This window comes from Ambystoma mexicanum, chromosome 7q, assembly GCF_040938575.1.
Source record: "Ambystoma mexicanum isolate Mex_15411 chromosome 7q, UKY_AmexF1_1, whole genome shotgun sequence".
In the NCBI taxonomy this organism is placed as follows: domain Eukaryota; kingdom Metazoa; phylum Chordata; class Amphibia; order Caudata; family Ambystomatidae; genus Ambystoma; species Ambystoma mexicanum.
In genome coordinates this window covers 1,081,520,481-1,081,535,980 of record NC_090941.1, presented here as the reverse complement: position 1 = coordinate 1,081,535,980, position 15,500 = coordinate 1,081,520,481, and positions in this window count along the sequence as shown.

Sequence of the window (15,500 nt, the reverse complement as noted above, 5' to 3'; positions counted from 1 at the left end):
AATCCTTGCAACACCCACACGCGATCTAACAACACGTATCCATGGAATCATCACCTCTGTATATGCCAACTATCCGGGGTCCAGTGTTGGCCGTTTAATATTCAGAATGTCACCCCTAAACCGAGACCTGGAAGCTGGGAGGCATGGCAACACATGGCTCATTGGTGAGTACAAATGCCTATGCACATGCATACATATCAGATACTGACAAATGGCAAAACCCAACTAATGACAACCATTATCACCTCCCCAGGGGACAGTGCCTACCCTCTGAGCACCTACATGATGACGCCAATACGGAACGCCACCACACCACCCGAGGTAAGATACAACACAGCCCATATTGCAACCCGGGGCAGAGTGGAGCACACGTTCGGAGTGCTGAAGTCACGTTTCCGCTCCCTTGACCGCTCTGGTGGCCAGCTGCTATATGCGCCCCCAGTAGTGTGCAGGATCATAGTGCCAGCATGTGTCCTGCACAAGGAGCAACCCGACGGGGCGTGCCGGTGGACATGGTGGTGCCCCCACATCCCCAACCACAGGCACGGCCGCTGAGCATGGGAGGGGAAAGGGCACGTGGTGAGGCATCCCGTACCCAGTTGTGGCAACTTTGTTCACCTAAAATCCCACGTCTGTGGAATGCACACAGTCCTGGCACATACCAACTTACAATTGATGATGACAAAAGGGACAGTCAACTGTCACAACCATACTACACTGAGATTGTTTTACTGGAAGTGCTACATTGTGCACATCCCTAGCTACTTGAACAGACAATGCTGTGTCAGTAAAAGGCACACATTCATGCTGCATGAAGGACTACCCCCTTGCAAGACAGCACACCCAAGTGGGGTACGCCTATTCAAGGGGGTGCGTGAGTACATTTTCACGCGTTTTGTCTGCCACTAGCGGGGTACGCGTAGTTTTTCACTCGATTACAGTGTAGCAGCCCCGTAAGCTGGTCCAGGGTGAGCGCGGCCCTTTACGCCGTATTGGGGATTTCGATGGCTTTTCCTTGCGCAAGGGGCATTCTTGGGGGCGTAACTGGCGCTGCGGGATGTTCGCTGCACCACGGCTCCAAATTGCTTAGGAAATCCATGAATACGCGGTGCGCCAGAATGCTGTTTAGCGCACACGGCTGGCGCACGCTGGTGCACGCTCCCTCTCTGCACTGCCCGCGTGCGCTACTTCTGCACTGAATTCTATGAATTACCCCCTAAATTTAATCCCCTGAGCCTAGAAAGCAAGCAAGCCTCATGAGTGGAGGACTGTCCCTCTCTGTGATGTAATACATGATCCAATCAGATTTGACTTCTAGAATGGAATGACTAGTTAAGCATTATTTCCATATCCACTATCACTTATCTTTCCTATTGTCCCTCCACTATCCACATCCCCTGCTTCCGCTACTCTCGTCCACCTTTTATTCTTGGTGCTCTGAAGTGGAATATCACACAATTGCTGTTGTTAAAACATCAAGAATTACTGAATTATGGATACATTCGTATCCCATGATTATTCACATAAGTTGGTAACAATTCTGAGAGATGTATGCTGTCTGTGCAACAGTAGGATCACTCACTGACCTAAAAAGAAATTAATTATATAGCATGGATATCCTAGGACATAATACCCTTGAAAAACAATAATTAAAGATACCATTATAGCAGATTGGAACCAGGGCTGCGAAAAGGATATTGCAATTTGGATAATGCTGGGATTGCCATTCAGTTGGACCTCTGACTCCACTTGTCAGTCTAATGGTAGAGTGGATGGAGATGTGTAGGAGTGGGCCTTATGAAAGTGAACCCCAAAGAGCTCCAACGTGGTGCACTTTTCATCTGTCCTGAGCAGCCGGGCCAGTTACTACACCTACAGGGGTAGGAGGGCAGAACGGCCTCTAACTAATATGGTACCTACAGCCCTCCTCCTTATCGAGCATGATGACTGGTCCCTGCAGAGCTCTGCAGCCAAGCAGGGCAGATCAGAGACCACTAATGCCTGAGAGAGCCTGAGGCCCACCCAGGGATGCCAAATGTAGGTTTCAGTCTTTTTCACCGTAACCAAAAGCAGGCCCACCCTTAAAGAGTATGTATATGCTGTATGTATATGCTTTGTCCGTAAAGCAAGTTTATTGTACAAATGGCCGGGATGGGTTAGATGACATCAAAAAGCCATACTAACCTGTCTCCCCAAACTACACAAAGAACACACATTTTAAACAATTTGCAACAGTTAAAACACTCACAAGGTTTTATTACAGATCAAACCCCCACACATGATTGGTTAAACCTATACAATGTAACCATATTCCCTTTAGTTCCCACATTTCTTATTGGATACATTCATCCAAGCACCATCTTCTTTAACTTAAAACTGCATATTTCATATTTACACTACACCCCTCTCTGGGGCCTTTCCATATTTTAGCATAGCCTTATCTCCTAGTTACACAACTAACAAACAATTTCAATTATCACAGGTTCCATCTCATTAGAAAACTGTACCCCTACTTATGACACACACGGCTATTCTATGAAAATACCATTAATATGAAGGGGAGAGTAAACACATTTCCTTTTGATCTATTGTTGCTGGTTTATTCGGCCAAACGTGTTGGTGTCCACATTTATTTCTAGACTATGCGACTTACCATACCAGCCCACATGGTCCCAACCCACGCTTTGACAACTCTATTGAAAATCCATGATCTATCGGTGCTCCTAACCCGCAAGCAACCCACATCAGATTTAATTGTCCAAGCCTAAAATCCAGCCCTACTGGGTGGCTGGTGTGGAAAGATTTCATTTAAGTGCAATTTTCCCTCCATTTACGACCCCCCAAACCATTTGCTTTTGTGTGGCTATCCAACCTGACTTTTTCCAGTGGAGCCCAGCCTGAACTCCCCTGGGCTTTTGCTCACTAGTTATGGGGAAACTGACACGTCCTTCAAACTGTCAGTCCTGGAAAACTATGTTTCCCTTAGTTTATGTTGCCCTTTCTTGGTAACTTTTTAACAGTGCATAATGTACCATCCAATACCATGCACTGGGTCCCTTTTTGTTTTATGGCCCTTGACTCCCTCAAAGGATTTTTTGGTGATTGTACACATGTGACTGGGGCACTGGGTCCCTTTTTGTTTTATGGCCCTTGACTCCCTCAAAGGATTTTTTGGTGATTGTACACGTGTGCCTGGGACGAGCTGGTGGCAGCAGTTACTTTTAATAATGTTTTATTTCTTTTTACTGAGTTAAACCGCGTTTACCAAGTTTGACTTAAGACTGTTGCCAGGTCTGTAACAAATGGCCGAACCAAAAAGTCTTTTGTTCTGTCCCATTGCCATTTTGTCCCTTGCCTCCACCCAGGTCGAGTAACTCGGGTTTTCCTTGATCTGCCTGTCACGTTGTGTGCCCAGGAAGAGGGTTGGGACTGTCTAGCCCCAATCCACACTGCTGGTGCCAGAATGTCTGGAGTGCCAGAACGAGTGAGACCACTGTGGGCTGTGATTGGTCCATGTCTGGGATGTGCGCAAGAGAGCAGATCTTCTATTGGAAGTCCTCGATTTCGGTGCAAAGCTAATATTGGATAAGAGAAGGGGCTCTGCAGCCATTCCAGGTCCATCACCTGTATTCTCACTGAACTACAGAAGGAGCCAAGTCTGCTACATGAAGAAGGGACTTGTGAAACCGCCGGAAACGCTTTGGAAGCTTTGGCACCCTTCGCCCTCTGCTGTTCCGTTGGACCCCTGCTTTCTTCTTCGATCAAGAAGGCCTGCTAAGGCCTTTCACCCCTTTGGAGTAGTGGGTACAACTTCTCTCTGTGCCCCTGCTTACCCACTGAACATACCCCTTTGGAAGTGTTCCTGGGCCATTCAGGGAACTGTCCAGCTCTACCTCAGGGTAACCCTCAGCACCGCCACCGTCTCGAGTGCAGACCTGAGATTTGGGACATTACTTGCTTGTAGTCCGGTGCATTCTCCTGCCAAATAACGCAGGCCTAGGTGCTCTGAGTCCCGAATTAGGAGAGTGCGTAACAGTGCCTGCATCCACGATTCCTGTTGCTCTCCCTGGTGGAGACAGTCACAATAGTTCCCCTGCTGTTCTGATTCTCCTGTACCCTGAAACCAACTGCACTGGAATTTTCTTTATACCTACTTCGGAATCTGAGAAAAGGCAACTGTCCTGTCACGGACAAACATTCTCCACTGCACCGCTGAGAGCCCGAGCAATATGAAACTGCAGGACTGGAACCTACTAGCGACCTTGACTAAACATGCAAAGTTTGGTCCGGACTGTGCCGAGTGTCGGTGAGTACTTGCATAACTTACCGGTGGCCCCCTGGCACAACAAAGTATATTTATGCACAGGTATCCCTTAAAAGTACTTGAACGTGTCTGGGTGAGCCTGTGCTCCCTAGCTATTCTCACTACTTGAATGCTGCTTTGCCATCAAGGGCAGGGTCTACTCAAATAGTGGAAACTTATTCTTCATTGCCTCAAGCCTCTTCCTGACTTGCTACAGCCCTATAAAGAAGACGTCCTTTTTGTTTCAGCTGCGCGATCGTGCATTTTTACGCACAACTGTACTATTGAGCAGAAGGCTCCCCTCTTCTTAGGGTTGGATTGAAATGTTAGGGAACAAACTCTGAAGGATTACCTATTAGCATTTGTATACTAAACTTAACTCTTTCTTTGCAGGTTGTGGTTGTAGCTAATAACTATATCGCACTAAGAAATGTAATGTATATATACTGCATAGTCTAAGGATTTGGTGATATCTGTTTTTCTCATTGCTAAAGCTACTTGTGTCTATTTGGTCTGGCTGACAAATGTATAGATACTTTCCATATACACTTGTCTAGGAGTAATTTGTGGTTTGTTGTTGTGTGTGCTCATTGTGGGCTTCTGATCACTCTAAACCCTCCTGAGAGTTAGTTTTGACCTACTGCCAAGCCATCGAGATTGGTCAGGCTTGTCCAGAAGGTTCCCCTGTTTCACTAAACCGAGGGTGGCCTCCTAAACTTCTACCCACCAGGTCAGAGTTTAGAAATCCATCTTAACAACCGGAATCCTGCCGCGATACAATAACAGACTCCTTTATACTTACAGAGATTGCATCTCCGCTTCACAAGACACCTAGGCCATTAAAAAGGTCTTCCCGAAACTGACCATCTGATATTCATCGCAGCTGCTGCTGTCTTTCCCCAACCTTGTAAAACTAGCTTCTCAGTCACACAGAGTTCAATTGCCCAACCCAGGTTTTCAACCAGCACAATTCTTAAGTTATCAAAGAACTCTGCGGCAAAACAAATCTTTATATTCATGCTGCCCAAGACCTATTTCCCTAGAGACTCGCATTTATGTGTACCTATACATGTATGTTCAGGACCACCGCATCCCCTCAAATTGATTTTCCAATTGCAAATCTCCTACCTCACATGCACATGTAGAGCTCCTCACTGCCTGGTTGTTAAGCGCTATGTGCATTGCAACTACATTGCGTTTATATTGTATCAGCAGTTTTGACATTTATCATGTGCATACATGCAATTCGAAAATGTATCAACAAAAACACAAACAATACTTAAAATGATGCATATCTCATTCCCATTAGCTAGACTGGATACATACTAAATTGCCACATTATGTCAACATCGCTGTCACCCCAGCCACCAATATGGCGCACTCAATTCAAACTTCTCTTTACCGATGGGACCCTTATCAACGGTATTAACCAAATTGTTTGTTTACAATTGTTCGAATTAACAATTGACCGAATTTAAAGGGTCACAATTGACCTTTTCACAATTGACCGCATATATATCTATATATATATATATATGGGGTTTTGGGCAGGTTTGGGTTGGGTGCGGGGTTGCGGGGGGTTTCCCCCCGCATATATGTTACAATTGACCTTCACAATTCGGTCAATTGTGAAAAGGTCAATTGTTATTCGAACAGTTGTAATACGAACAATTCTTATACAACCTTATCATCTTCCCCAACATTCCCCCTTTAGTTAATACATTAACTAACAAACCAATTTCCAGCTCATCAATCTCACTTTCTCGGGGAATTAAACCTTACAGCCATCTCTCAGACTAGTCCCCTCACACCCATGCTTATCTGCTGGACAATCCCAATTCGCCCTTTCACCAATTCTGCAGTCTACCCGTTTTTCTAAATATTCACCCCAACCTGGTGGAGGTCACAACACTACTCCTGGATTTATTTCAGAATCAGTTTGAGTACTCATGTGAGATGGAATGGCAGTGGCCCTAGCATTAGACAGGGTCACAAACATCATAGCAGCATCTCTAGGAATGTGGGAAGAGCAGCTCTGTAGACATAGTTGACAGGAAGAAAAGATAATTAAAAAAAGACAAAAATAGAATTTGCCCAGCTTTGAGAAAGGCTAGTATTAGCCGAAACATGCGTCGCTTAAGGGCACAACAAAAAACTAAAACAAAAATAAAAAAGAAATCATGAACACAATCTGAGCGGTATGAATTGTCAGCTGGCGCAGTTTTAAGAAATCTCTGCAGCATAATTTTCTAATAGCGGTTTTTGGCTATATCCGCTTTTCTACAAAACGCAACAGCTTTGGGAATACATAAACTCTCCAGTCTACTAATAGCAGTAACTGAATACAATAGACACATTTAGAGGTGTCGCTGCCCAACCAGCTTACCAAAATACAAACACAGCCTTTTATTCAAATAGAATTCTCATAGTAATGCTCATCCATGAAGGCAACCAAGAAAAAAGAGAGTCCACAAAAGAGTAAGCAGCCATTCCTGCCTCCCTTTTAATGGCGCACCTCAGGTTGTAAAATGCGGCAATCCTTCGGGCTAGAGTTCCATTGTCCAAATCATTGCGAGGTAGGTATGTGCAAAACGTACTCCCGATCTTCTGGCAAACCCCCCATAGCTGTTAGGAGGTTGAGGTTATACCGATTCTGCAATGCTACAAGCGTCAAGGCCCTGAGTTCTTCTTTAATTTCACTAAATGCTGATTCAGAGAAATTCATAAATAATAATTCCTAGCAAACAATTTGTAACCACTTTGAGGTCACTAAGGTTTGTACGCTCGGGGCCAAAAGGGAAGTAAAAAACATACTGTCCGGCTAAATAGCCAACATTGTTCACGAATGTTCATAAGTGCCTCAGTGGATGTTGATGAGATGGAGTTTGATCTTCTTGATCGGTTCAAGGAGTCCGTTTCTATGAAAGTCTGTAAAGTTCCTGAATTGTCCATATCTGATAGCACAAGGGATCTAAGGGGCATGGAGGACAAATGAGGTACAAATATAGACTCAGATTTTGAATTTGCAAATGTCGGTTGGCTCTGGGTAACCACAAGGATGGGCACCTGCAGGTTGGTGAGACTGCAAAAACCTCACCAGGCCTGAGGTAATTGCTTGTCGGAGAAGGGTCCACAGGACCAGTAAAAGTCGAGTATTGCTGGCGTGCCTCCATCCAGATCAGCGATGCAAAGCGTGATGCTGCAATTTCGATTTGTGTCTACTGACGCTGTGCCGTTGCCCTTTAAACAAAGAGAAAAAATTGTAAGTAACTGGATCTTAAAAGATTTCTCTGGCTCCTTGAGCCCTGTTAAAAGGTTCACATACTTTTTCCATACACTTCCACATACTTGGTTTATTTGTGCTACCCCTTCTTCAGGAAGTCCCACCAATCCTCCTGCTCTGCAAATCTTCACCCCTTGCTTCCATTTATTGTTCACTATAATACGTCCTTCAAGATTGAACTGTATTCTTTGCATGCAACAGACTTACTTCTGTTCTTCCCATTCTGATAGTAAACATTCTTGTTTGACTGGAAGGGTAGAAACTGCTACAGATTGCCCCTGAAACTGCCCTGGGACCCTGCACAAGACTAGGCTCACTAGACACTGTGCCTCCGCTACCTCTACCTCATCAGGAATAAGTATTCTAGGGACACCAGAAGCATGGGGGTTACGAGAAAATATAACAGGACTCTGTCACCCTCTCTCACTCCCCACCCTCTTCATATAATGATACCACAAGTTATTTGATGGAAAGCTGTGTGCGTCATTTATATCTGTTAGGTAAGAGTTGCTGCAGACACACTGGGTGAAACTACATAATACTTATCTGCTTGGCATTAGGTAACCCACATTTTGGTATAGGTCTGTACAAGAAACATTGGTAGTGTGACTGAGAAGCCAGGCTTATCTCAAGAGGGGTAAATGTGAGCTGTAGAGCTGTACAAATGAAAACCGTAAATACAAGTAGCCAAGTAACACTTACATTCAAGGTTTCAGTTATAAATAGTTATTTATTTAACATCAGTTTTAAATAAGCATTCTTTAAAAAGGCAAATGATTGTAACAATACAAATAAACTTTGAAATTACTTTTCAGAATCAATAAAGCCAGTGAATAATCTTTGGATATGCTGAATACATTTCTCCAACACCCTGAGGTGACTTCAATCACGCGCATAGTATTTGCATTTATATAGCACACCAATATATTTTGTAGGTTTTGAGTTGCAGAAAGGAAGGGTTAAGGAAGTAAAAAGGTTAGAACAGTTTCTCAAACAATGTGAGGACAACTGAATCCTCCAGTGAAGTCTAGATATGCCTTTCCCAGCAGTAACAGTGTTTAACAAGCCGCAACCTATGGGGGATAAGCAATACCAAAGTCAATGGATTTAGAGGAGTACCTTTAGGGAGTCAGGACAGCCAGAGTCTATAGTTCTGATGCACCTCTTGGATAAAAGTCTGGCACAAAGTTAGAGAGTTCAGAAAAATCACTTGTGGGGACACAAGCTGCTAAAACTGTGCAAAGGGAGATGAAATCAACTCAGAAAGTAAACAGGTGCATGCAAGTCTCAAGTGAGACAGCACGACTTAAGGTAAGAAGGTAATTACCATCAAGCCTGAAAAAGTACCTTTGGTTAGAAGAAAAGGGTCTGTCTTGATATGGCTATGCAGAACCTGGTTTCTGAGTCTCAGTCGTGGGGACGAGAGGGAGGACAATCTGGAGGGCTCCTGCGGCAGTACTTGGGAATGTTGTCAGCAGCTACAGGTTTTCTTCATTTCAGTGGCCCTTTGCGGTTTCAGCTCTACGCAAATAGCACTGATTCAGAATGATGGACACCATTTGACCTTTCCTTGCTCCCTTGGTCCTGCACTGTGATGAGGGGACTCTTGATCAAGATTTCCTTCTTCTAAGGTGTCGATATCGAGGCTCCTTGAGCTTTTGGCCAGATTTGTTCCGCGGCAGATATGGCACTCGACTATGGACACTCAACCCCTGGCATTGGGGTTCTGCAGCAACGGAGAGGCACTGCAAGTCAGGGATTGCGCCAAAGTGGAGCTCGTCTCAGGGTTAGTTGGTCCCACTAACACAGGGGGAGAAGTCATTCCGTCGGAGCTTCTCTGTCGAAGTGCAAAAGGAGGTCAGCACAATAGCAGGGCTTCACCGGGAAATTCATCGTCTAGGAGGTTGCAGCAGGCTTCTCGTGACAGTTTCTTCTTTGGATATTTCTTCCAGTGGTCAACTCTGCATGTAGGTCCAAAACCATTGCCTTTTAAGCAGGTTTTCCCACTCATGCACAGCATAGGCTGTCAATCACAGAGCAGGGTGACTGTCCTTTCCGGACAGCCAGGTGGCCAATCAGAACTGGTTTTGGTCAGGCACACCTAGAGACAAAGGACAAGGGAGTTTCGGAACCCTCCCTCACATCCTGTCCTCCCAGACACACTGGAGCCAGGGGCGGTCTTCAGGGCTGGGCTGAAGCCCACCAAAGGCAAAACACACAATAGACTTAAATCTGACTCAGCGAGTAAAAGCTAAGAAGACCTCACAAACAGAAAATGGCAACAAAAGAAGACAGCAGCCATTTTGACAAAATAGACACCCATGGGTGCTGTACTGCAGATGAAGGTTCAGCCTGTGGTAGAAAAGTACAACGGTAGTAAAAATTAAACCACTGCCACCAGCCATTTAACGTAGCAACGATAGAGAAAATAGGATAATAGGCTACTAGGTAACCCCACGGCACTCCATATAAGATGGTGTGTGTTGGACCTACAAAGAGAAAAGGTAAGTAAGATCAATTTCACCTTACTAGTTTTGGGAACTGTAGCTAACCCAAGGAAAGGTTTTTAAACCTCAAGGGGAATCCAAACGATTTCTCAGATCACTCCACTGAAGGTGCTGTTGTCACCATACAAATAGCAGATGCCTATGGAGATTGTCGACTCCAAAAACAGTGAAAACATAAAATCCAAAACAGGGAAAAATACATGAGGAAGTGAGAAAAAAGGCCCACTCACTCAGGAGTTAAATTTAGAAAAGTCCTAAGTCCAGCAAAAGTCCAGCAAAAGACATGGGGCACTCTAAGGTGGGAGAAATTTAGCACAGAAATTAAAATGATCTCTAACAACATCATCATTATTTACAAAATCTATTTCAAGGTCTTGTGCTCTTAATAGTTTTTCTACCATATCCATAGTACTTGATAACTCAGACCTATTTACATTCCTACTATTGATAACATATACCACAAAATCAAGAGAGAAATAGATCTACACATTCTCATGCACATTTCTAAATGCATTTTATTGTTTTCCAGTCTGAATAACAGTTCTCGATCTCTGAGTCCCTTCTACCCCTTTCACTGGCGTGAACTGCGTCTTCTTAGGGAAGCTCTCCCCTCAGGTGTCAGGGGAGGGACTGCGGTATCCCTTTGTACGTCATGGACGTGAATCTAAGTTTTGTTTCCCTCCACTTTGACTGCAGTCACTTTAACAAAGACTACTCAATGAGGCCCATGGAAACGCTGTTCATTCCAGCTGCGAACAAAGGAACGCACGTAGATAGAGTCCCCAGGGAGTAGCATTTATTGCTGTTTATCTTCTTGCTCCTTGCTGTCTTTTTCCGTTGCTTGCTGATGTGATGCTGTAATCTGAGAAGACACAATCCTAACACTTTTAGTCAAGACCTGAAGATATTCCCCAAACTCTTCTCCAGGAATGTATGCTGACTTATGTGCGTCTGAACCTGTGCGTGTAGGTGAGTGGTGTGTACAATCTACGCCCTGTCACCACCTCATGAGGACTGAGGTGTTGATCTTTCCTTGGCTTATTTCATATATGATATTATATGGCTTTTATAACGTGTCTGTTCACAAGTGTTTACAGGCGCGACAAGATAAGGAGGGGGAAGCAGAGGGTCAACAAAACAACAATCTTACTAGGCCTTGTGTCATTCAGATCACGCAAGTGCAGGGAAGAGAAAAAGTGCCAAGGGGCCGTGGGTGGTGGAGGTGGAGATAAACAAAAGTGCAGCCAGGGATGGCTAAGTGCAGGTAATGAGCAAGTGCAGCCAGTCGGCGTCTCATAAGTGCAGAAAGAAGGGACTGTAGAGTTACAGATACAGCCCACAAGTGTTGGGGGAGCCAGGAGGCAGTGCGAGGTGCAACTGGACAGTCAGGGACCTGGGTCCAAGTTCATAGGGTGGCCAGATGACCAGTGCATCGAGCAGACGGGTCATCAGCAGGGGAGAGGAAGAGAGAAAGCGGAAGCCAAGAGGAAGCACTTGAGTTGCTTCCAGAACCGGGGGTAGTTCTGCTCAAGTTTGAGAGAGGCATGGAGGCTGTTCCAGAGGGAGTCCCCAGACGAAGAAAGAGATCTGCCCTCAACTCTCTGCTTGGAAAAGTGACTGGCCCTCTAAGAGTTGGATGCGGATGAGCGGAGAGCTCGAGAATGTAGATGTTTAGGAAGAGGCAGTTGGAGGTAGTGCGGTCCCAGGTCCCAGAAAGCCTTGTGGATAATGCAGAGGGTTTTGAACTTAAACCTTGCAGCCACTGGGAGCCAGTGCAGAGATTTCAGTCCTGGATAGATACGACCCCTGGCTTGAGGCCAAGGACAAGTCTCGTAGTCCTGTTTTGGATAAGTTGCAGAGGGCGGAGAGTAGAAGCAGGCAGATTTAGAAAGAGGCTGTTGCAGTAGTCCAGCCTAGAGAGGACCAGAGCTCTGGAGACAGTGAGCTTCTGGGGGAAGGAGAGGAAAGGAAGAATACCTCTGAGGAGGTGCAGCTGATAGTATGACTTCATAGAGACGTCAGAAGAAGAGAAGGAGAGGGTGGAGTCGAAGATGACCTACGGTTCTTAGCCTCACAGGTAGTAGCAGGAAGAGGGCCTAGAGTGGGCAGGCAGAGAGAGAGAGAGAGAGAGAGAGAGAGAGAGAGAGAGAGAGAGAGAGAGAGAGAGAGAGAGAGAGAGAGAGGGGCAGAGAGAGAACAAAGGAGGGAGCAGGTGTTCCGATGAGGAGGATCTCTGTCTTAATGGCATTAAGGCAGAGATCATTGATATCGCACCACTCCTGGATTGGGGACAGACAGTCAGGAATGACAGAAGGAGTAGAGGTGGCCAAGGGAAGCCTGAAGGAGAGATGGGTGTCATCCGCATAACACTGAAGGTTGGAGTAGAGAACAGCGATGCGGTCTGCAAGAGGTGCCAGGTATTGGTTGATAAGCTAGGGAGAAAGGTAAGACCACTGGGTAACACCACAGGTAGAGAGAGAGATAGAAGAGAGGACCGCAGAGGGTCGATCAGTGATAAAGGAGGTCAGCTAGGCTAGAACCTAATGAGTGATACCCAGGTTATCACAGAGGCGATTGAGCAGGATGGCATGGTTGACCATATCAAAACAGAAGAAAGATCAAGGAGAATGAGGTCAGAAGGAAGGTTAGAATCAAGTTTAGAGAGCAGGTCCTCACAGATGTTCAGGAGAGCAGTTTCCGTGCTTCTGGCCACTGTGAAGCCAGACTGATGGTCATGGAGACAACCAACAGATTCAGTATGAAGGTTAAGCTGTGAGATGGCCAGATTTTGCCCAGGAAAGGAGTGATAGAGATCGGGCAATAGTAAGCGAGAGAGCAGGGATCGGTGCACGGATTGTTAAAGAGGGGGTGCACAAGGGAGTGCTTCAGAGGCGAGGGGACGGTTCTAGTGGCAAAATAGTGATTGCAGAAATCAGCCAATGTTGGAGCAAGGACGTCAATATGGTCCTTGATGGTTCTGGCAGAAAAGGGAAGAACCTGTTTTGACAAGACATTCATAGGTTATATTTGTCTAGAAACATTGTCGGGGGTGAACAAGGGCAAGGAAGAGAAGTGGGGAGGAGAGGCTGCCACGGGAAGGCCTGGAGTGGAGGAAGAGGAAGAAGATGAAGAGAGAATGGGCATGATGTCCTGAGTTTTAGTGATGACATTTAGAAGCCAAGGCCATACAGAGGGCCCGGGAGGGAACAGGAGAGGTAGAGACTGCAACAGGATTGGCCAGCTCCTTGCAGATGTTGAAAAGTTCGGCCGAGTTGTTGGATGCCGCAGAGATGCAGGCTTGGATGTGTGCTCTCTTCTTGATGAGGACAGAGATTCCGTACTGCCTTTGGAGCAGGCGGCATGTCAGTTTGTCAGAGGTTGCGTCTGTAGCTCTCCACTTCCTCTACTCCACCCTGCACTTGCGTTTAGGGGTGACAAGCTCAGCGTTGTACCAAGAGTTGCACTTGGATTTGGGCTTCAAGCACATCCTCATGACAAGGGCAAGTACATCAAGAGTCTCAGACACGGGTGGACTGAGAACCAAAAGAGGGCCTGGAAATAATTTTGAAAATGGCCCCTTATTACACATTTTAAGAAAGTCCAATCATTTTCCTATGGGAACATTTGGAAATATAACACAAATGAGGCCCAGAGTGCAGAGGCCTGCCGGGAAATCTCCAGAGTTCCCTATAGGCCAGCCCACCCATGGTGTCAGAGATAGAAAGATGGAGGTTAGAAAGGGGTGTGTCAGGGGGTGAGTCAGCCAAAGGTGCAGAAGGAGAAGAGAAAGTAGCAGCAAAAGACTCCACTGACACACGCTGCATGGGCCAGATGACTGAGAAGGTAGGTGGCAGTGCTGGGGTTGGCTTGGCCTGAGGGGTAGAGAGAGGGAAATGGGAGTAGAGGAGAACATGATTACTCCAGGAGAGAGGAGGGGTCAGAGAGATAGCCATTGGGAGGTCGGAAGAGATCAGAACATCCAGGGTGCGCCCTGCAGAGTAAGTCGGACCAGAGGGAAGAATAGAGAGAGATTCGTACAGGTTGCGAAAGAGTCCTGCAGAAGGACAAGAAACATCCAAGTGCATATTAAGTTCTCCCAGGAGATTAATTTGAGAGGTAGAGGCAAGGAGGAAGGAGGAGAGGTCTGCCAACTCAGAGAGGAAGGAGGATACCTTGCTGGGCAGCCAGTAGATAGTGGCCACAGTGAGAGAAAGGCCACGAGAGCGAGAGACTGCAGACCAGACATTCAAAGGAGGAGTAGTCCTGCATAGGAATGATAGAAGCAGGGATCCAATCCGGGAAGATCAAGGTGTTAGGGAGAATTCTCATAAACGGTTGATTTCCCTTACCTACTGAGTCCCTCAGCAGCTTTTCTGAATTTCTATGGTTTATTTTTTTCACCTGGTAAGAGTGCGAGCCTTTTTTCCCACTCTTACATGTGTTTTGCTATGTGTATTTCTACTTTCGGTGTGATCTTGGGATCTGGAGCTTCACCTACTCCATGTGCACCACTTTTTGTGTGTGTTACACAGCACCCTCAGTGCAATGACAAAGGGTTGTCTTTGACACTTCCCATTGACTCCATTTTTCTGGGGCTGACTACTGTTCCCCAGGAACAGGTAAAGTTGCCATTAACTTTATATAGTCACATTAAACGACAGATCCAGTACACCCCATCGTACATGGAGTATTGGAAAGGGTTAACTCTTATCCCTTTTTGTCTGTGCCTCTTGGAGCCTTGTTTCGCACCCTTAACATTAGGACTTGGCTGGTGGCATTGGTATCTACTCTAACCTTTCTACCGCGATATTCTTATATACACGTGGTCATGTTTTAGGCTACTATATTAGCCTCAAACATAAAACCCACTTGACCAAATACATTTTATTTTGGTTCCATCTGGATTTATTCGCCATTTCTTTTTTCTTAAAGTCTTTCTCGTGTTTTTCTCTGCGCGCCAACCCGGAGATGACTCCTTTGTTCGCTGTCTTTTCGCAGGCTTCTGCACAGAAGCCCTCCTTAACGTGCCTGTTACTCTAGGTAGGCAGGATGTGAGAGAGGGATCTTCGGACCCCTGCCGTGGGTTCCCTTGGTAACTCAAGTTGCACTCTTGTATGATTGGCTAAGGAGTCTGGCCTTGCCAGGCCAGCCACCGTGCTGTGTGATTGACAGCCAGGCTGTATGAATGGGTGAAAACTGCATAACAAGCAGGTCTCTGGGACTGGAAGAGCAGAGTCGCCACTGGAACAAAAGAACCAATGAGGAACTTGAAGAGGAGGACCCCTACCACGACAGAACCGCCTGGTGAAGCCCTGCTGCAGGTCTGAATCACTGGAATCCGATGACAGAGAAGATTCTCCAGGAAACATCTTCCCTTGAGCTGGTGGGACCAACCAGTTCACCCAAA